Raw genomic sequence first — 22,265 nt, forward strand, 5'->3', positions numbered from 1 at the left:
TTTTATTGTGGTTGACACTCATTGTCCTTTTCAACACTTGAAACTATTCTGAAAAAGGTTTGGTTATCATTCTATTGGTACAGTGGAGGCAACAGGGTATAGGGGGTATATGGTTCTTTTCTATAACACTGGATGCTTGCTGTAAGTGGGCATATACTTTTGATCAGTGTGTTACTGTGGAAGTTCAGTTAGATAATGTAATTTGGAGGTGTAGTGGTATTTATGGTAGTCCTCATTTTAATATCAGAGTTCTTCTGTGGAATTATCTTGTGACTCAATCCTCATCTTTTCGTGGGCCATGGATCATTCTTGGTGATTTTAATGAATTCCTCTTCTCTCATGAATCTAAAGATTTCCTTTTTTTGGGTCGACGCGCAGTTTGATTTGCTGCCTCATTAGGAGTAGTAATCTGTTTGAATTAAAGACTATCAGAAGATGATTTTCTTGGTACAGAAGGGTGAAAAATTATGTTGAGGTGGAAAAAAAGCTTGACCAAATTTGTATCAATAGTGGATGGTTATCTCTATTTCTAGAGGCTTATGCGGTAATACTAAATAGACTTCAGTCTGATCATTTTCCCATCCTAGTCCGCTGTAAAGGGTGGCCCTAACTGAAAAAGAAATAGACCTTTTTGGTTTATTGTGGCTTGGGTTACCCATCTGAGGTATAGAGATATTGTGACCCAATCGTGGCGGTCTGTCTATAGACAGGTTCTTGACAAGCTTTCGGAAGTGCAGAAAAATTATCTAGAGTTTAATTCTAAAGTGTTTGGTAATATTTTCGTTAGGAACAGCGAGTTGGAGCACCAAATTAATTTCCTACAGAAGCGGTTGGAAGTGATGAAAGATTCTTCTATGCATAAAAAAGAGTGACAGTTGATTGAGGATTACAATAACACTCTTGTGCAAGAGAAACTTCTGTGGTTTTAGAAATCTAGAGAGTAGTCGGTAAAATTCGGGGATAGAAATATCAATTTCTTTCATGTTTACACTCCGATGTGGAGGAAGCATAACAAAATTAATGGTCTCTTTTTTTAGGATGGGCTGTGAAAAACAAATCCAGATGTTCTTTGCAGGAAAGCTGAGTCTTTTTCTAAAAGCTTATTCCTTCAATAAGAGAATGTGGATTTGGGATGTCTTAGTAAAGTGCCGCTTCCTTCACTGAATGAGGACGCTTACTGTAACATTACAGCGCCAATTACATTAGACGAAGTTAAGTCAGCTATTTTTAGTATGCATTCTTTTAAGGCGTCAGGTCCTGATGGGTTTCAGGCTTTCTTCTTCAAGGAATATTGGGAGATTATTGGTTTTGATGTTTGGACTATGGTTAGTCAAGCGTTCTCTAGTATGGATATTGATCCGAGAATGATGAAAACTCTCTTGATTCTTATTTCGAAGGTAGAAGCCCTGGTTTCCATGAAGGATTTCAGACCTATCAATCTCTGTAATATCGTTTACAAAGTTATAACGAAGGTTTTGATCAATAGACTTCGTCCTCATCTCACAGACATTGTTGGGTCCCTTCAAGGAGGTTTTATTCCAGGAAGATGAACCCCTGACATAATCATTATTACACAAGAGGTTCTCCACTTCATGAAGAAAATGAAGTCCAAGAAAGGCACTGTGACCTTTAAGATTGATCTGGAGAAAGCCTATGATAGAGTTGATTGAAGATTTCTGAAATATACTCTTGGGAGTTTTGGCTTTCTTATCCCTACAATCAATCTGATTATGTGTTGTGTCACTGCCTCTTTGTTGTCTATCCTGTGGAATGGGAAAAGATTAAATAGCTTCACTCCTAGCTGAAGACTCGGGCAAGGAGACTCGATGTCACCATATCTGTTTGTGTTGTGTATGGGGAGATTGTCCTACTTTATTAATCATCAAGTTGATAGGGGCTTGTGGAAGCCAGTTGCATCTTATAGACGGGGTCTAAGAATTTCTCATTTGATGTTCGCCGATGATTTGCTTCTTTTTTGTAAAGCTAAAAAATGGCAAGTTCAAAATATAATGGTTGCTTTGGATAACTTCTGCAGAGCCTCGGAGATGAAGGTTAATGTGGAGAAATCTAAAGCGCTATGCTCCAAGAATGTCTCAGCAATAAGGAAAGAGATTTTTACTAGGGTGTTATCCACCAGATTTGTCCAGAACTTAGGCAAGCATCTCATAGTTACCCTTAGTCACTCTCAGGTGACACGGGCAGCGTTCAATGATATTTTAGACATGATTCGAGGGAGGCTAGCCAGATGAAAAGGGAGATTGCTTAACAAAGTGGGAAGATTATATTTGATTAATTTAGTAGTGGCTCCGATTCCTTCTTACCGCATGCAAGTATCTTTCTTTCCTAAAGGGATATTCAATATGATAGAATCTATGATGCGAAACTTTCTCTGGAAAGGTCAACTTGATGGTAGAGGCGTGAATCTAGTTAGTTGGATGGTATTGGTCACCCCTAAAAAGTTTGGCGGTTTGGGGATTCGAGGTTTGTTTTGTACTAATGTTGCTCTTATTGGGAAGCTAATTTGGTACTTTTTTCATCATCCAAACAAGTTATGGGTTCAATTGTTGGCGGAAAAATACTGTTTCTCTCACAGAGATTATTTCAGTCAGTCTCGAGACACGGGCTCTTATGTTTGGAAGAGTGTATGTAAAATCTGGGATCTCTTGAAGGATGACTTTGTTTGGTGCATTGGGGATCTAAACTAGAACTTTTGGTTTTCTAATTGGAGAAAAGACTTTTTCATGAGATGGATCATGTTTACATTTCTGATTTGGATCTCTGGATCCTATATCTTTTGTCATCTGGACAGTGGCACCTTCAAAATATATATTCTCCTTTAAATCAGTTTTTGCAAGGCAATGTTCTTTCTTATAATCCGAATGTACAGGCAGGTTCAGTGGTAGGATGGTTTTGGTTTGGTGAGACATCAAAGGTTTATGACTCTCGTAGTGGTTACTTGTGGCTCGGTAAGAAGAAGTTTGGTTGGAAGGACTAGGGGAATTGGTTTTGACTTTGACGTCAACTTGTTATGGAAAAATATAAATTCTTGGCCTGCCTTTGTCTTAGAGAGGCTCTGCCTACAGCTAATTTTTTTGTTTCAGGAGGAGCATTTTACCAACGGATAGCTGTCGACGATATTTTTCTGGTCAGAAATTGGTTGTTCATTGTATTTGGTATTATCCAAAAGCTCAGCTAGTTTGGTAGGGTTTGAAAAATTCTGATCAACCTTTGGATTTGATGAATTAGTTCTTATTTCATAGCAAAAGGTGCTTTTTTAGATTTTTTTTTGGTCTATGGTAGATTTGGCATTCCAGGAATAACGAGATCTTTCATCCACATGAGTCTTGGCCCCTGAATAAGGTGACTAGTATGGCTTTGTCCTTGGAAAAGGAGTTTCAAAATGTTTTTGAGTTGCAACGAGTTTCTATCCCCTCTACCATTAGTAGCTCATGGATTCCTCTCTCGGTGGGTACTTTTAAGATTAATTGTGATGCAAGTTATCCTGGTATTGGTGATTGTGTTGGTTTTGCCTGTGTTAGCAGAGATTGGAATAAAAGTTGACAACGAGACTGTTTGGAAACGATTGAGAGTCGTAATATCTTACAATGAGAGTTGTTTACTATTTGGAGAGAAACAGTAATTTGTGAAACAAATTGAATGGATGCCTTTACTATTGTTAATAATTTTTAGGATAACTCTGATTTTGTTGATTTTTTGGTGCTGAAAATCTAAAACATCGTGTCTTGGAAATGGCATGTTGACCTCCGGTTAATTTTGAGAGATGTAAATAAAGTGGCATACATCATGGCAAAGATGGTGATAATGATTCATACTCACCAAGTAGAGCTCTCATTGTCTTAGAAAGAATTGAGAATAATATTCAGTGAGACTACCTTGTTTTTTAAATTATTCTTTATTCTTTATTCTTTATTCTTTATTTTTTGTTTGTTCTGTTGTTATGTTGTTACTTTTCAATAAGAAAATAAATAAATAAATAAATAAAATAGCATTTCTACTCATTGCCAAAAATATTGTTTTATTAATATTCCAAACATGTAAACTAATGGCTGGACTATATTTTTCAGTTATTGACTTACACATATAACCTTTCGAATAATTTAAAAAAAAAATCATATAACAATTGGCAAGAGCAGTTGAAGATTTATGGTGTTTTCAGAATCTTCAGCTCGTGAATTTGATGGCGCGCATTATTTTTATTTTTTAACTACAATTATTGGAGAATTTAGAATAAGCTTTGCAAGACAAAATTAAAATAAGATAATTAACTAAGAAATTGCGGCGGTTAATATAGAATTTAAAGATTCTCGTACCAAACAAGGGTCGATCACTATCTCTCTGCCCACCGTTGGAAAATTGAATATTTCGTTCCACAATTGGTTATGGAGCTAATTGAGATTGACTTAAGTTTCTTAATTCCTATAACAATTTTATTGTTGTTTGCTATATTATAACGATTCTTCTTATGATTACCGCCTAATAGGTAGTACTGTATTACATATACATGTAGGGTCGCACTGGATAATTAAGGTAGGATTATCTAAATTGTAAAATTTTTTAATTCGAATTTTATCTGCATTCTAAATCTCTTAATCTGATCTTACTTGTCTAACTTGCAAAAGATAAATTTAATTTTACTTAAACACAATATTTAATTATTTTTATATGTTATAATATCAAAGACTTTATTTATATTATTAGCAAATTATGTTACAAGTTTAATAGTGACATTAAGTACTTTCAGAAAAAGAGAAATTTGGAAGAGGAGAGTTGACGATTTTTTTTTCAATATTAGATTATTAATAGTAAATTTTTCAAAAATGACTTAAATTATGTGTTATATGTTATTGTGGACTTTTACAAAACTTCAGTGATATTTTGTCTTTTTATATTAAAATAATATTTTTTTTACAAAACATTGCTAAAAAATTGTTTTTTTTTTTTTACGAAACGTCAATAACGTTTTATTTTTTTTTTTGAAATGGCAGTGATCGATGTTTTATTGTTTTATAATTAATTCTTTTTATAAAACATCAATACTGTTATTATAATAGAGTAAAATATTAAAATAATTAAATATTTTTATATTTTACGTTAAAATTACTCTTGTGTAAAACAATTAGCTTAGACTTGACAGGGCACTCAAATCCAACCTTTTCTCCGTACTCAGCCATTTCTAACCCAACCTCATGGACAAATGACATGCTAGCCAAATACAATAACACATAAATCCATAAATATTTCGTATTTCGAATAAAAATGTAAATAATAAATTTTTTATTTAAATAAAACTCACCTATATTTTATCATTTTTTAAAGTTTAATTGATTAATCTATAATCAATCGTTACAATACATTCTATCATTAAAAATTAATCTTACACTAGATAAATTTAAATAATACCATTTTTGCCAATAAATTAGTAACCCATTAATCATCAACTGTAAAATTTTAAATACAAGTCAGATCTACTGTGAATTAGTCTAAAAATTTATAGAGTTAAAAAATACGGTAGAAAATAAAAAAATAAGTTAAATAATTAAATAAATTTCATTAAAGCCAACCTAGTTTATCCGTGATCACTTGTATGTTAATTTAACTAGGAATTTGTCACGGGTGATTCGAGGATAGGACGTTTCTAGATAGGACCCTTCTCTTTGAACTTTCTTCATAGCTAATAATTGTATCCTACGTTACAATATGTGGGATTAGTCTACCAACATAACATCTTTATCCTAATTGTCCAAAACTAGAAACATATCCCTTATATACAACTTGTCGTCCTTACCAACAATTGATATTTTCATGCATCAATCTAAAACTGTTTTAGGTTCCTGTGTACAAATCCATATATATCTAATTTAATAAACAGGGTTATCTTATATTTTCATCAGCAACGAGAAAGAGAGGAATATACTGTAGTCTGTAGGGGAAGAAAGAAAGGGAACAAATGAATGTTGTACATTTTCAAAATTTGATATATTTAATGAAAAAATATTTTTTAAAATGTTTAATTTCTATTGGATTTCACATTTGAGTTTATTTTCATTTCCACGAGAAAGGTGGAAATCTAAATTCTGAGTTAAATTTTAAAATAGTTTTTGAGATTTATGAATTGTATTGATTTGATCTTTGACTTACGAATTATATAGTTTGTGTTCTTCAATTTATAAAAAATGTACTTAGTTGGTCTCTCATCCCATTTCCGACCAATTTGTCTGTCGTCGGCCAATTTGTGATCACTTCATCTTCTTCTTCTTCTAAACATAAATATTCTGCGCTATGAAATCCTCAGGCCTGACTACTGTCTAGGATTTTAAGGGTGAAACTATTCGGTTTTGTGGAGTTCGCTCACACTCTAAACTTCGTGCGCGATCGTTGTTGGGAAGGAGAAAGGGTTCTTCGCGAAACACAGAGGCTGTTTTGAAAAAAAATAATACTTTTCAATTCAAAGGTATGCGTCATTGTGTCTGTTTGGTCAGAATTTGATATAGGTTGATGAAAATTTTTTATTGTTCATTATTTGTTAGGATTTTTGTGTGTTTTGTGGGTAGTAGAAAATTTTTTTCTATGTTCTGTTTTCACAGAGGAAAGATGGATATTTTATTCAATGCAATTTTATTTGGGTTGATTGATGGCTGTTTCTGAATTTATTGTTTATGGGTGAGTGCCATAGTTTGTGGTTGTATATGTGAATTTGTTTGAGGCTTTAATTTTTTTTCATAATGTAGATGGAGACTTTGATGGATATCTTGTTCCATCATGGAAGAACATTTAAAAAGAATGATGACGGAATACTAATTTACTCATCGGACAGTAAAACTTGCTTAGGAAATTTAGACGAGGATATATTAGATGTCTTCTTTGTGAGAAACTATTACAAGAAATTTAGATATGACAACGTAATTTAGTGTTGGGGGCTGCCTTCGGAGAGGAGCTTAGTGTAAGACCCCAAATTTTTAGAAATTATATATAAATCGGACAATTTTTCAACTTTAATTTAAAGGTTTAGTAATTAAAAAATAATGAGAATTTTATATGTTTTAATTAGAATATTCAGATTATGAACTTCATTTTATGAATAAAGGGAAAAGCTATTTGAATTACCTCTATTTAAATTAGAGTATTTATTTGAAAAATAATTTTGTAAGTAAAAATAAATAATATTCTCAAGAGTAATTATATGGAACTATATTTGGTTTTCAATTATTATTCTATACTTTAATTTTATTATTTGTTCCCAAAGAAAACCCTAATTCTCAAATTTCAAAACCCAATTACTCAAACCCTAAAATTCAAACACACTAACCCTAACACACTCACCTCACTCATGCCGACACCCCCTCACCCCAATCTCACTCACATTACTCATCGCACACACACGAAACCCACATGCGGAGGAAGAAGAAGAGAGAAGCAAGGGAAGGAGCTATCGCTGCCACTCCTCGTTGATAAGTCACCATTGTCATCGACAACCGAACGCAAGGAGAGATGGACAAGCGCGAGAGAGGAGAGGCGGAAGGAGGAGCCACCGTCATTGTCTGTGGGGCCGTCCACGAGCTTCGCCATCGAACCATGACCTGTCGCCGCAATTTGTGCATCGTCACTACTAGCTTCGTCGCTAAGATTCCATGGCCGCCACCGTTGAGTTTCAAAGAGAGAGGGGCTTGCAGAGGAGAGAGAAAATGCGATGGGGCTCTTCTGCTGCTGCTGTCGTGGTTGTTGCCACCATGCATGGTCACTGGGAGCAGCGCTGATGCCGCCAAAATTCGCTGTTGGAGCTGCGATTGCTCCGTTCTTGGTTCCTTTTTGGTACAATGTCTTTGCTCCGAAAACCCTTTTAGTCACTATTTGTTATATATTTTTGAGATTTTTGTGGCGTTTTTGTAATAAGATTGAGTTTTGGTTTTTGCATGTCGCGTTTGGAGCTGCTGTTGTTACGGAAGCGTTATGGAGCTGTGGTTGCGGTTGCCGCTGTTGCAGGCTGGTAAAAAGAGGGTTTTGTCGCGTAGTCGAGTTGCAATCGAGGCAGGGGATTTTTTTAAACTCTTTTTACTTTCAAGAATTGTTACAAGTCAATATTAATGCGAAAAATAGATTTTTATGATTTTTTAAGTGTTATACATTGAACGGAGTTACTTTGAATGAATGTAGTTGCTTGCCTAGTTGGGTTATTGATTGAGTGAAATTGTTTAGTTGGGTTTTGTGCTTGGTTTGAAATTGTTATGATAATGATTGGATTGTGGTTGTTTTTTATTATTGAGACTGAATGTTTGCTGGAATTTTAGTTATGTTGATTTCTTTGCTTTGGGCGTTGGATTGAAAATGATTTGATATTTGAAAATGGTTTGATTAACAAAAATGATTTGATATTTGAAAATGGTTTTGATTAACAAAAATGATTTGATATTTTGATTATTGAAAATGATTTGAAATTTAGAAATAGTTGAGAAGGGCTTGAGGGATATTTGGATGGGACCTGAGAAGGGTGACAAAGTCTAAATTTTAGAGAAGATGCTGTCGAAAATTTATGAGAAATTAAAAGTTTTAATTTGGTTAAATTGATTGAAAAATTATTTTATTTGATTTTGATTTAACTAAGTAAAAGAGTATGATTTGGGTTGTTTTAGCGAACTATAAAGTGATTATTAAAGAAAAATAGTTATGATGTTTCAGTTAAAGATTTTGAATTGCAAATAGGATAATTTTTGAGTTCTTTAAAGGGGTTTTAAACTTAAAAGGTTTTGAAGTTAGTTTGGAGTTTCTGGTTCAGTAAAATTGAGGATTTCACTTGCTTTTCAAAAAGATTGAATTTGGAAGTGGGCTATTATGCTTGGTCCAATTATGCTCTTTACCATATCCCGGAGGTCTCACACCTGTCCCGTTATCGACGATCTTTGGGATTCTACTGACATGATGCCAAACTTGCAAACCAATCAATCTCATGGATGCTTGATAAAATCTAATTTTGTGGTTTATCTTGTGCTTAATTTAGGGGATTTTATCAACTTATCTCACATTTATTCAATGAAATAGCAAGGTTTTGTAATTCTCCCTAAAATTGTGCTTAAGTGTGAAAACATGCTTTTTAGCCCTTAAAATAGCTAAATTTAATTCACTTTAATCACATTCGATGCCTTGATATGTTTGTTGAGTGATTTCAGATTCATAAGGCAAGTATTGGATGGAAGAAGTGAAGAGAAAAGCATGCAAAGTGGAGAATTCATGAAGAAATGGGCATTTGAAGAATTCAGGGCCACGTGCACACGTCATCCACGCGTACGCGTAAGAAGGATGTTCATGGCCACATGCACGCATCACCCACGTGTACGCGTGAGGAGGAAATTTGCCAGCGACGCGCACGCGTCATCCACGCGCATGCCTGACGTTGGTCACGTGACCTCATTAAAGTGAATACGCTGAGGGCGATTTTTGAGCTTCGCAGGCCCAAATCCAACTCGTTTCTGAGGCTATTTCATGCAAAATTGAAGATTGATCAAAGGGGAGCAATTAGTTTAGGCTAGGAAGCATGCCTTAGGTTAGTCTAGAAAGAGAAGCTCCCTCTTCTCTTTAAAAATTAAGGTTCTTAGTTTAATTTCGTTCTGGATTTAGGTTTTAATTCTTGTTTTTTTTTTTATAATTTCTTGTTCTTACATCTTTATTCTTCTTAGTTTTCTTGTTAATTTTCTTTTTATGTCATTTTTATGTTAATGCACTATTATTGGATTTGGATTTTCTTTTAATGCAATTTATATTTTATGTTCCTTTATTGTTTAATTGAGTTGTTAATCTTACTTTTCTTGCATTGGGTAGTTGTAGATTTATTATTCTTTCAAGTTTTAGATGCTTTCATTTTATGCCTTCCAAGTGTTTGACAAAATTTTTGGTTGGATGTTAGAGTAGCTTTTTAAGCATTCTTGACTTGGAAAGAGAAATTAGGTGCTCTTGAGTCATCAATACCCAATTTAGATTGGTGATCTAGAGTTGTTAGTTAATATTATTTCCATTGACTCTAATCTCTTGCTAATTCAATTAGTGAGTTGATTAGGACTTTTGGATTGAGATTAACTAGTCTTATTTGACTTTCTCTCATGTGAAGATAACATTATACCTTTTTTAAATGTTGGAGATGACTAAATAGGATTAGCTCTTGTTAATTATTGCAATATGATTAGTGACTAGGATAGAAAGCCTTGATCCTCAATCCTTGCCATTAATGTCTCTCTTTAGTATTTGCTTTCTTTAGTTTCTTGCTTTACATTTCTTGTCTTTTTAATTTCTTGCCTTATCAACCCAACCCCCTCATGTAACTCATAACCAATAATTAGGCACTCGATTACAATTCCTAGGGAGAATGACCCGTGACTAATACTCTCGGTTATCTTTATTCGGTTGGACTTGTGACAACCAAAATTAAAATTTGATTGAGTGTTACTTGTCGGTTTGGAACTATACTTGCAACGAAGTTATTTCCTCTAACCGAGAAGAAATTCTTAACCGATGGTTTTACTCTTTCAGTGCCTCTTCTTATTCAGTTCTATTATTTCTAAACGAGTCTTTGTTGATCCGAAAAAGGATTATTAATATCGAGGAACCTTCAATGACAATCAAACCACGAATTCTTGCCCCTATTCGTTAGACAAAATGCCTTTGTATCTTCCATACAAATGGGACATCACATTCTGTCTTGAGTGGACCAACCTCATAACAACCCGTACCTAGGAAAGTTGTTAATGGTTTACATCAACACAAAATGCAGTTGGAAGTTTGTCTTGGTTGAAATATCATACGTTTCTACACCATTAACCCACAACTCCATCAACTCATCCACCAAGGGTTGCAAAATGACATTTATTTTGGTCTTTCGATTGGATACAAATTAAGAACATGTATGGGTCCTTCATGCACACTTCAGGAGATAGATTATATGAAGTCACCACTACATGCCAACAAGAGTACGCATTACCGAAATTAGAATTTGGTGTAAACCTGTCAGAGGACAAAGCTAATCTAACGTTCCTGGCTCGCTTGCAAATATAGGGTGGACCCTATTGTAACACCCTAACTCTTAGCACCTCGTGATTGTACTAAAATTTTGAACGCTACTTACCTCTATTCCTTTAATTATATACTATGTTTAGTAATATTGAGCCTTTATGGATACGAACAGAAACTCTTATTAATAAAACAAAAGGAGACTTTGTTTTAAACCACTTAATCACAAAGTATATATTCACATATCTTATATACATAGACTAATTTCAAAGATCCTCCATACAAGTCCTATTCCTCTAAAAACCAAAAGAATAAATGACGAGGGAAAAATAAATTCTAACAACTCAACTTGTAAGCATAATCTTCTTTGCTCCTGTAGCTCCACACTAAACCTTCGCACCTGTATCTGAAAGGGGTGGAGATAGGGGGTAAGAACTGGAGAGTTTCTTAGTAGGGTCGGGGTGTATAGTTAAGTTCGTTTCATTATGTTCTCAGTCCATATAATATTCAACAAAGTATAATCCAACTCAATAATTATAGAATATAAAATCGAATCACAAGCACACACAATCATAGAAAACACAACCACGAACAAATATGCACAAAAAAGTATGATGCATGTCTACTCCTATACAGGCCATGAGCTCATGTGTGGGTTTGTTGCCCGATTTCCGACACTGGTCCTGAGATAAGCATTTCATACTGCCATCCTTATCTCAGCCAACATCTCCTCCATGAACGTTACGTATCGCCGTCCTCATGGGGAACCTCCCTTTCGGTGTCCAATGAGCGTTACGCATCATTGTCCTCACTGAGCCGTCTCTGTAGTATCAAATGAGCATTACGTATCGCCGTCCCCACTAGATACTTGGCACTAAGGCCTAAACAGCACTCAATTTTTTTTAATATTTGCTCACTACACTACCGTGGCAGAGATACCTTTAATTAATACCTTCTTTTCTATTTTCACTACTGTGGCAGACGTTCTTTAGTTTTTTTTATTCTTTTAATTCTTTTGTTCTCTGTTCTTTATTGAATTATATTTTCACTTAACTCAGCAACCTTTATTTATTACCCCCGTACTTTATTTATTACCCAAAATTCTCAAAAATTTATACAATTACAAATTGTACCTCGATTTTTATATACAAATACAATGTTACCCTTCAAATATAAAGTTTAAATACTAATCTTCCTCTTATACCCAAAACTGAAACCCTTAGTCCTTCTCTTTCAAAATATTATTTGTATTTTAATTCGTTTTTGAGTCTTTCGATTACCGATTTTTCTCAACTTTTAATTTAATCTTTCAACCGCTAAATCTCATCAATTTCCTCAAAATACTACATCACAACAGTCCCAAAACCACTAAAACAATCACAACTAAGCTATTCCTTATAGCCAAACCAACAAATCACAAGAAACAACAATAATTCAACATAAACTCATTCAAATTCAAACAATAATCAATGAAATCAACATTCACTTATCATATTCACATTTAATTATTATAAAGTTACCAAACGCTACCTCCGTATGAAATCAAAATACTCGAGGCTCCGGAAAAACTTTTTGACCGAGCTGCTGAAGAAGAAAATGTCAAAAATCGTCTGTGCCTCCTAGAACTCCAATTGGAAAAACTCAAGGAGAAAGAGAGCTACGTCACCGTCAACTTCTACCAAATAAAAGTAACACCAATACGTAGAAAAAAAAGATATGAACACTTTTATTGGATTAGATTTTTTTATTGGAGTTACTGATTATAAGAAATCAAGAGTCGAAGACTTTCAGTCACGGTGATTCTCATTTTCTCTCCCTGATGGCTCTTTCTTTCGTTTCCTTGTGATGTTCGGTGATCAAGAGAGGAAGAAGGGAGTTAGAGGATTTAGGATAATGATGATGTGTAAAACCCGGTTAATTAACGGCTAATTAACCCATAAATGAGAATTTATTCTAGAAAGCCTAAAATGTGATTTTTATGGCTAAATGTAATAGAGGAGATTGAGACGAGAATTTTGGTACCAATTTTGTAGAATTCGGACCAAGATTGGATCGAACGGGCCAAACCGGGCCAACCGGACCCAAAGTGGGCCCTTGGCCCAACATAACTTAACCAAAACCCTAGTTTTCAGCACTCTCTCTCCTCATTTGTTACACACACAAGCTGAAATGGTGGAGAGGAAGGGAAGAACATTCTCTCAACTTCTCTCTCTCACTTGATTTTCAAATCACCATAACTTTTGATCTAGAGCTCCGATTGCCGCCCCGTTTGCGGCCACGCGTTCACCGCGGAGAGCTCTACAAAACCCATATAATCAATCTTGAGGTAAGCCACACCTTGCTGTTCGAAATCTCAGCCCCTATTTTCGAGTTTCATGGGTTAAATGTTGAGATTTTGGGTTCTTTGATGTTATAGGACCCAACTCTCTTGAAGGAGAAGGTTAATCTTGTCTCCTTGGACCTTGGGTGAGGTAAGGTTCTTAACCCTAGTGTAATTTTGTTGTTTTATGATGTTTGGGTTTTGAGGTGTTGTGTATGGGTATGATGGTTGTGGCTTAGGTTGTGTATGTGTGGATATTGGAGCTTGATTGGTGATTTTGAACAAGCTTGGAAAGGGCTTGGTGGTGAAAATCTGCTCTTGGAGGTGTTGAGGCCTTGTGAGCTTGAGGATAAGTGGTTTAGAAGTGCTCCGGTGGAGCTTGGGAAATTCGGCTAAGGTATGGTTTCGGTTTCCCGTATCTAATATGTAATGTGGTAGGAAATACTTAGGCTAGAGGCCCTAAGATAGGCATTGAATGATTGATGTTGTTGAATGATTGAGATATATGATGTGGTCATATATGTGATGATGAGTATTGATACCTTGATAGTATGATGTATGAGAAATATGCATGTTGTGATATATGCTTGATTATTGGTTATGGTTGAATTGTGGGTTGAACCATGTTGATGGTGAGTATGATGTTGTTTGTGTACCATGATGATTTATTGGAATTGGTGTTGTTGAGGATTGGTATGAGGAATAGTATATGATATGTCAATATGTTTGAGTTTGAGCCACTTGGGTGAAGTGGGAGATAATGGTGAAATAGTGATTTTGGTAAATTGTGAGTTATGTGTCAATGTGTGAGTTGAGGAGGCTTGATGTTGAATTTGATGTATTTTGATTGATTTCAAAGAAAAGGGATGAGATTGGCATGTTTTGATTGATTTTAGAAAGAAATGGAAATGGCTTGTTTTGAAAATGGCACTTTGTGGTTTTTATGAAAAACATGGTTTTTGGGCATACTTTGGCGGGACATAACTTGGACTACGGATCTCTGTTTTGTACCAAATCTTTTTAGAAATGAAATTGGATCCGGGATGTCCGTGCCGTTCGAAGAACGGACGAAAAATGATTTAAAATGAGGAAGTTATGTCCGTTGGAAGATTGGGGTGTAAGTCTGTGAATTCTGCAGTTTTTAACTTAGAAAATTTTTAGCAGATTGACCCCTTGCGCGTGGGCGCACCTGGCGCGTGCGCGCCGATCTTCCGAAAGTGCCATCCACGCGTACGCGTGATGTGCGCGGGCGCGCCGATTGTGCTGCACCCAATGCCCAGCCAATTTCCAGAGAGTTATGCCAGAACTGTGCCGGTGTTGTGCCTGGGGCACGAGAACACCCGCGCGTACGCGAGGTTGACGCGTGCGCGTCGATGGGCAAGTTTGGAATCCACGCGTTAGCGTGCATGACGCTTGCGCGTCGATGAGTTTTTGAGGCCATCCACGCGTGCGCGTGGAGTGCGCGTACGCGTGGCCCTGTTTTCATCCCAAAGTTGATATTTGAGTTTTAAAAGCCAAATCTCACACTTCTAAGCCTCCGATCTCACCATTCATGTCTTAAATCATCATAATTTGCCTAGCTATCAGAAAGGGGCTAGTGAATGTGATAACTTGCGAGTGAAGCAAGGGAAAAATGTATGATCAATGAGGATCAAGATGATTATGTGAGATGTGGAGGATGGTGGTGGAAGTGTTTGTTATGCCATGGGCCGAAAGGCTGTAATTGTTTATGAAATGGCTGGTTATGGATTTAACCATGAGCCGGAATAGCTGTATGCTATGAATATTGGCTGGTTCTGGATTGAACCGTGAGCCGGAATGGCTGATATGGATGTTGATCCATGGATGAGAATTTATGCATGTTGATGCTGAATTATTGATAATTGTGATTTGCACTTCCACTATCTGAGTACGAGTTTCCTTGGGTAGTAGCAGTGGCTAGCCACCACGTGCTCCAGGTTGAGACTCGAAGCTCTGTTAACCCTATGTTGTAAGTGTGGCCGGGCACTGTGAAAGGCCCGGATGAGCTCGAACCCCCGTAAATATTCACCGTGAGGGTGATGTATATGGATCATGTTTATGATCAAGTTTATAACGAGTATAACTCGAGTTTGGGGATGCACGACAGAGGGACAGTCCAATGGTTAGCGACCAGGACTTGTCGGGTTGGCTCTATAACCGACAAGATGATATCATCGGCCACTAGGGACAGGCATTCATCATATGCATACTATGTGAATTGTTTGAGATCGCCTATTTGACTGCATATAACTTGCTAATTGTCTAAATGTCTTACTTGCTCCTATTTGATATACCTTGTCTGATATAACTGTGTTTGCTATATTATATCCTGCTGGTGGTTGGGAGGTCTGAAGGAATTGGAAAGGGAAGTATTAGTTAGACTGAAGAATCTTTAGTCAGATGCCCTTATATGGTTTAGCTTGTTTATAAGCTTTGATATTATCTGGAGGGAGTTATAGGATTGCCTTTGGCTTTCCTCTATTATTATGTATTATATATGTGGAAGCTGTTACCATGCTGGGGACCTCTGGTTCTCACCCATGCGGATTTTGTGGTTTTCAGATGCAGGACGTGAGGTGTCCCGCTGATGCATGCTGGAGACTTCTATATTGCGAAGATCCTTTGTTCTCGGGGCTATGTTTTGGTTTATATGTTTTTCTTAGATACTTTATCTCCATTAAATAATACAAACTGTGATGACTCCTCTTATGGGAGAATTTGGAGAATAGGTTTTTGTATTTGTGTCCCTTTGGGTTTCCTTTGGGGTTTTCCTTATTTTATCATATGTATATATTGTTATGCTCGGACCGGTTATCTTCGCAGCCGGATCTTGAGTCTTGATATTCCTGTTTTGACACTCTTTTGTATATATAATCTCGCGTTGGTTTATCCTTGTTCGTTACGTTATCGATCGGAGTGTTGCGCTTTTGAGTTGCGGTTTTTGTTTACCACTTATTCTACAAAGGCTCCTAGTTATAATCAATCATTCATACTACTATATGTACTAAATTTTTATTTTAGAGGTCGTAATACCTTGCCATCTCTGAATTATGACTTAAGCATAAGACTCTGTATGGTAGGGTGTTACATTATGGTATCAGAGCAGTTCGTTCCTGTAGAGCCTGAGGGATGGACTGACTATGCTTCTGTGCATTCTCTGTGTGTGTTATGTGCTATTAGTATATCTACTTGATATAATTGGCATAAACGTTCATGAGCATGCATTTGGGACTTTGAAGTACTAGACTTCCGATATTGAGACTGATCAACTTAATATCGATTGTTTGGTATGTATAGGAACCAGATGGCGCCTCGTGGACGCGGTAGAGGTAGTGCGAGAGGTCGTGCGAATGCTCGTGCGCCGGAGAATAACCCGAATGACCCGGTGAACTTCATGACTGCGTTGGAGAACATGGCTGCTGCTATGCAAGCCACTGCTGCGGCTCTTGGTCAACAAATGAACAACCATGGTAATGATGGAGGTGGAGTTCAGGGCCCGATGACCTTGGCAAACTTTTTGAAGGTTAATCCACCTAAGTTCAAGGGAACTACTAGTCCGACTGAGGCTGATACATGGTTTCAAGCTATAGAGCGAGCGTTGCAAGCGCAAGTGGTGCCTGAAGGACAGCGTGTCGAGTTTGCTACCTATATGCTTGTCGGTGAAGCGTCGCATTGGTGGCAAGGTATCCGACGTCTTCTGCAGCAGGGTGATGACTATATCACCTGGAATGTCTTTCAAGAAGAGTTCTATAAGAAGTACTTTCCGACTTCTGCTAGGACGGCTAAGGAACTTGAATTGTTACAGCTGAAGCAGGGTACTATGTCCATATCAGAGTATACTGACAAGTTTGAGGAGTTGTTCAGGTTCTCTCGTATGTGCCAAGGGACTCCGGTGGACTATGAGGAATGGAAGTGTGTCAAGTATGAAGGAGGACTCCGGAGTGATATCTTCAGTTCAGTGGGACCAATGGAGATTAGGACTTTCTCCGAGTTGGTGAACAAGTGTAGGGTTGCTGAAGAGTGTGTGAAAAGGGCAACCGCTGAGAAAGGGAGTCAAAGGGGATCATTCCCACAGAACCGAGGAAAGATCTTTGCACCTAGAGGTTCGTCTTTTAAGAGAGGAAGCTCTTTCAGGAGGCCCAACAACAACTCCCAAGGAAAGAAGTTTGGGAAACAGCCTCAGAATGATCAAGCTTGCACTAGGTGCGGGAGTCACCATCCGGGAGCTCCATGCAAGGCCGGATGGGGTTTGTGCTACACATGTGGAAAGGCAGGGCATAAAGCTGTGAATTGTCCTGAGAAGCAGAAACAAGGCGCTGGAAAGGCACAACAGACTGGTCGGGTGTTCACCACTTCAGCTGTAGGAGCTGAGGGATCCGAGACACTTATTCGAGGTAACTGTGAAATGAATGGTCAAATTTTAAATGCTTTATTTGATTCGGGAGCATCACATTCATTCATTGCATTTGAGAAAGCTCATGAGTTAGGATTGAAGATTGTAACCTTAGGTTATGACCTAAAGGTATATAATGCTACCCATGAAGCCATGGTAACTAGGCTAGGATGTCCGGAAGTTTCCCTTAGATTCAAGCAGCGTGATTTTGTTCATGATTTAATCTGCTTGCCGATGATTGGTCTTGATCTTATCTTGGGGTTGGACTGGTTATCTAAGAACCATGTTTTACTAGATTGTTCTACAAAGTCGGTGTACTTTATGCCGGAAGATACTGAAGGACCGGTCGTGGTGAATAATTATTACTTGAATTCGATGATGGTGAATTGTTCCGGAACCGAATGTCAGGGTATCTTGTTGTTAGCCGCGGGTGTTTCGGGTGATGATCAAAGGTTGGAGCAGATTCCGGTTGTGTGTGAGTTTCCGGAAGTGTTTCCCGATGATATTGATGAGTTCCCACCTAACCGAGAGGTTGAGTTTGCTATTGAGTTGGTGCCAGGGGCGGGACCAATCTCAAGTGCTCCTTATAGGATGTCACCATTGGAGATGAACGAGCTAAAGTCTCAGTTAGAGGATTTGTTGGGAAAGAATTTTATACGACCAAGTGTTTCTCCGTGGGGTGCTCCAGTGTTACTGGTGAAGAAGAAGGATGGGAGTATGCGGCTCTGTGTGGATTACAGGCAGTTGAACAAGGTTACAATAAAGAATAAGTACCCATTGCCGAGAATTGATGATCTCATGGATCAGTTACAAGGAGCTGGAGTTTTCTCCAAGATTGACTTGCGATCCGGTTATCACCAGATAAGGGTGAGGGGCGAGGATATCCCTAAGACCGCTTTCAGGACTCGTTATGGTCATTACGAGTACACTGTGATGTCCTTTGGGTTGACGAACGCTCCTGCGATATTCATGGATTACATGAATCGAGTTTTCCGTTCGTTTTTGGATAAATTCGTTGTTGTCTTCATTGATGACATACTAATTTATTCCAAGACTGAGGACGAGCATGCGGAACACTTGAGGACCGTATTGCAGATTCTAAAGGAGAAGAAACTTTATGCCAAACTGTCTAAGTGTGAGTTTTGGAAGAGTGAGGTGAAGTTTTTGGGCCATGTGGTGAGTAAGAAGGGAATAGCAGTAGATCCAACTAAGGTGGAGGCGGTGATGGATTGGAAACAACCAACCACTGTAACAGAGATAAGGAGTTTTCTGGGTTTAGCTGGCTATTACCAAAGGTTTATCAAGGGCTTTTCACAGATAGCTTTGCCAATGACGAAGTTAACCCGAAAAGACACTCCGTTTGTTTGGACTCCTGAATGCGAGGAGAGCTTTCAGACATTGAAGAAAAAGTTGACTACTGCACCTGTGTTAGTGTTACCCGAGCCGAACGAGCCTTTTGAGGTGTATTGTGATGCCTCATTGAAGGGTTTAGGGTGCGTGCTGATGCAGCATCGTAATGTGGTGGCGTATGCCTCACGACAGTTGAGACCTCATGAGGTTAGTTACCCTACGCACGATTTGGAACTCGCTGCGGTCGTGTTTGCCTTGAAGGTGTGGAGGCATTATCTCTATGGGGTTAAGTTCCAAGTTTTCTCTGATCATAAGAGCTTGAAGTATCTCTTTGATCAGAAAGAGCTCAATATGAGGCAGAGGAGGTGGATGGAATTGTTGAAGGACTACGACTTTGAGTTGAATTACCATCCGGGAAAAGCGAACGTAGTGGCGGATGCGTTAAGTCGGAAGTCGTTATATGCGGCTTGGATGATGCTTCAAGAGGAGAAGTTGCTCAAGGGATTCGAGAGTCTGAATATTGGTGCTCGAGAAGTATCCGGAACCTTGTGTTTGAGCCGATTAGAAATCTCAAGTGATTTTAAGTCCGAACTCCTAAAGGCTCATCAAAATGATGAAGCATTATGGAAAGTGTTACTGGCCATTGAGCAAGGGAAACAGTGGAGAGTGTCGGAAGAAAAAGATGGGTTATGGAGATTCAAGGGTAGAATCATTGTGCCGGATGTCGGCACTTTGAGGCAAGATATTTTAAAGGAGGCACACAAAAGCGGATTCTCCATTCACCCGGGAAGTACTAAGATGTACCATGATTTGAAGGCGATGTTTTGGTGGCCGGGTATGAAGAATGATGTGGCGGAGTATGTTTCAAAGTGCTTAACTTGTCAAAAGGTAAAGATTGAACATCAAAGACCTTCCGGGATGTTGCAACCTTTAGAGATTCCACAATGGAAGTGGGAGAGTATTGCAATGGACTTTGTGTCGGGATTGCCAAGGACTAGAGCTGGTTTTGATGCTATCTGGGTGATTGTGGACCGACTGACGAAGTCAGCTCACTTTTTGCCCATTCGGATGACTTACACCCTTGAGGAACTAGCACGGTTGTACATAAAGGAGATTGTGAGACTTCATGGTGTGCCTGCTACTATAATCTCTGATAGAGATCCTCGTTTCACTTCAAGGTTTTGGGGTGCATTTCAGAAAGCTTTTGGAACCCGATTAAGCTTGAGCACGGCTTACCATCCTCAAACAGATGGTCAATCTGAGAGGACGATTCAAACACTAGAGGATATGTTGAGAGCTTGTGTTTTGGACCAACCGGCGAGTTGGGATCGGTATATGCCATTAGTGGAGTTTGCATACAATAATAGTTATCATGCGAGCATTGGAATGGCTCCGTATGAGGCCTTGTATGGGAGGAAATGTCAATCTCCGCTATGTTGGTATGAAGCTGGAGAGAAAAGCTTGTTGGGGCCAGAAATGATAGCTGAGACTACTGAACAAGTCAAGAAAATCCGTGATAGGATGCTTACGGCACAGAGTCGTCAAAAGAGTTACACCGATCAAAGGCGAAAGCCCTTAGAATTTGAGGAAGGAGACCATGTTTTTCTTAAGGTTACTCCGACTACGGGAGTAGGTAGGGCGATTAAGGCAAAGAAGTTGAATCCTCGATACATTGGTCCATTTCAGATCCTAGAGAGGATTGGACCGGTGGCGTATCGGATGGCTCTACCACCTCGTCTTTCGAACCTGCACGACGTGTTTCACGTGTCGCAGCTTCGGAAGTACACTCCTGATGCTAGCCATGTGTTAGAACCTGAATCAGCTCAGTTAAGGGAAGATTTGACGCTTCCAGTGGCTCCGGTCAGAATTGATGATACTAGTATCAAACGGTTGCGTGGAAAAGATGTTTCACTAGTCAAAGTGGCATGGAGTCGAGGCGGTGTTGAGGAACACACTTGGGAACTTGAGTCAGAGATGCGATCGGATTATCCGCATTTATTCTCAGGTAATTGCATTTGAATTTTGTGGGCAAAATTCCCAATTAGGAGGGTAGAATGTAAAACCCGGTTAATTAACGGCTAATTAACCCATAAATGAGAATTTATTCTAGAAAGCCTAAAATGTGATTTTTATGGCTAAATGTAATAGAGGAGATTGAGACGAGAATTTTGGTACCAATTTTGTAGAATTCGGACCAAGATTGGACCGAACGGGCCAAACCGGGCCAACCGGACCCAAAGTGGGCCCTTGGCCCAACATAACTTAACCAAAACCCTAGTTTTCAGCACTCTCTCTCCTCATTTGTTACACACACAAGCTGAAATGGTGGAGAGGAAGGGAAGAACATTCTCTCAACTTCTCTCTCTCACTTGATCTTCAAATTACCATAACTTTTGATCTAGAGCTCCGATTGCCGCCCCGTTTGCGGCCACGCGTTCACCGCGGAGAGCTCTACAAAACCCATATAATCAATCTTGAGGTAAGCCACACCTTGCTGTTCGAAATCTCAGCCCCTATTTTCGAGTTTCATGGGTTAAATGTTGAGATTTTGGGTTCTTTGATGTTATAGGACCCAACTCTCTTGAAGGAGAAGGTTAATCTTGTCTCCTTGGACCTTGGGTGAGGTAAGGTTCTTAACCCTAGTGTAATTTTGTTGTTTTATGATGTTTGGGTTTTGAGGTGTTGTGTATGGGTATGATGGTTGTGGCTTAGGTTGTGTATGTGTGGATATTGGAGCTTGATTGGTGATTTTGAACAAGCTTGGAAAGGGCTTGGTGGTGAAAAATCTGCTCTTGGAGGTGTTGAGGCCTTGTGAGCTTGAGGATAAGTGGTTTAGAAGTGCTCCGGTGGAGCTTGGGAAATTCGGCTAAGGTATGGTTTCGGTTTCCCGTATCTAATATGTAATGTGGTAGGAAATACTTAGGCTAGAGGCCCTAAGATAGGCATTGAATGATTGATGTTGTTGAATGATTGAGATATATGATGTGGTCATATATGTGATGATGAGTATTGATGCCTTGATAGTATGATGTATGAGAAATATGCATGTTGTGATATATGCTTGATTATTGGTTATGGTTGAATTGTGGGTTGAACCATGTTGATGGTGAGTATGATGTTGTTTGTGTACCATGATGATTTATTGGAATTGGTGTTGTTGAGGATTGG

The sequence above is a fragment of the Arachis stenosperma genome, chromosome 6 (assembly GCF_014773155.1).
Source record: "Arachis stenosperma cultivar V10309 chromosome 6, arast.V10309.gnm1.PFL2, whole genome shotgun sequence".
NCBI lineage: Eukaryota > Viridiplantae > Streptophyta > Magnoliopsida > Fabales > Fabaceae > Arachis > Arachis stenosperma.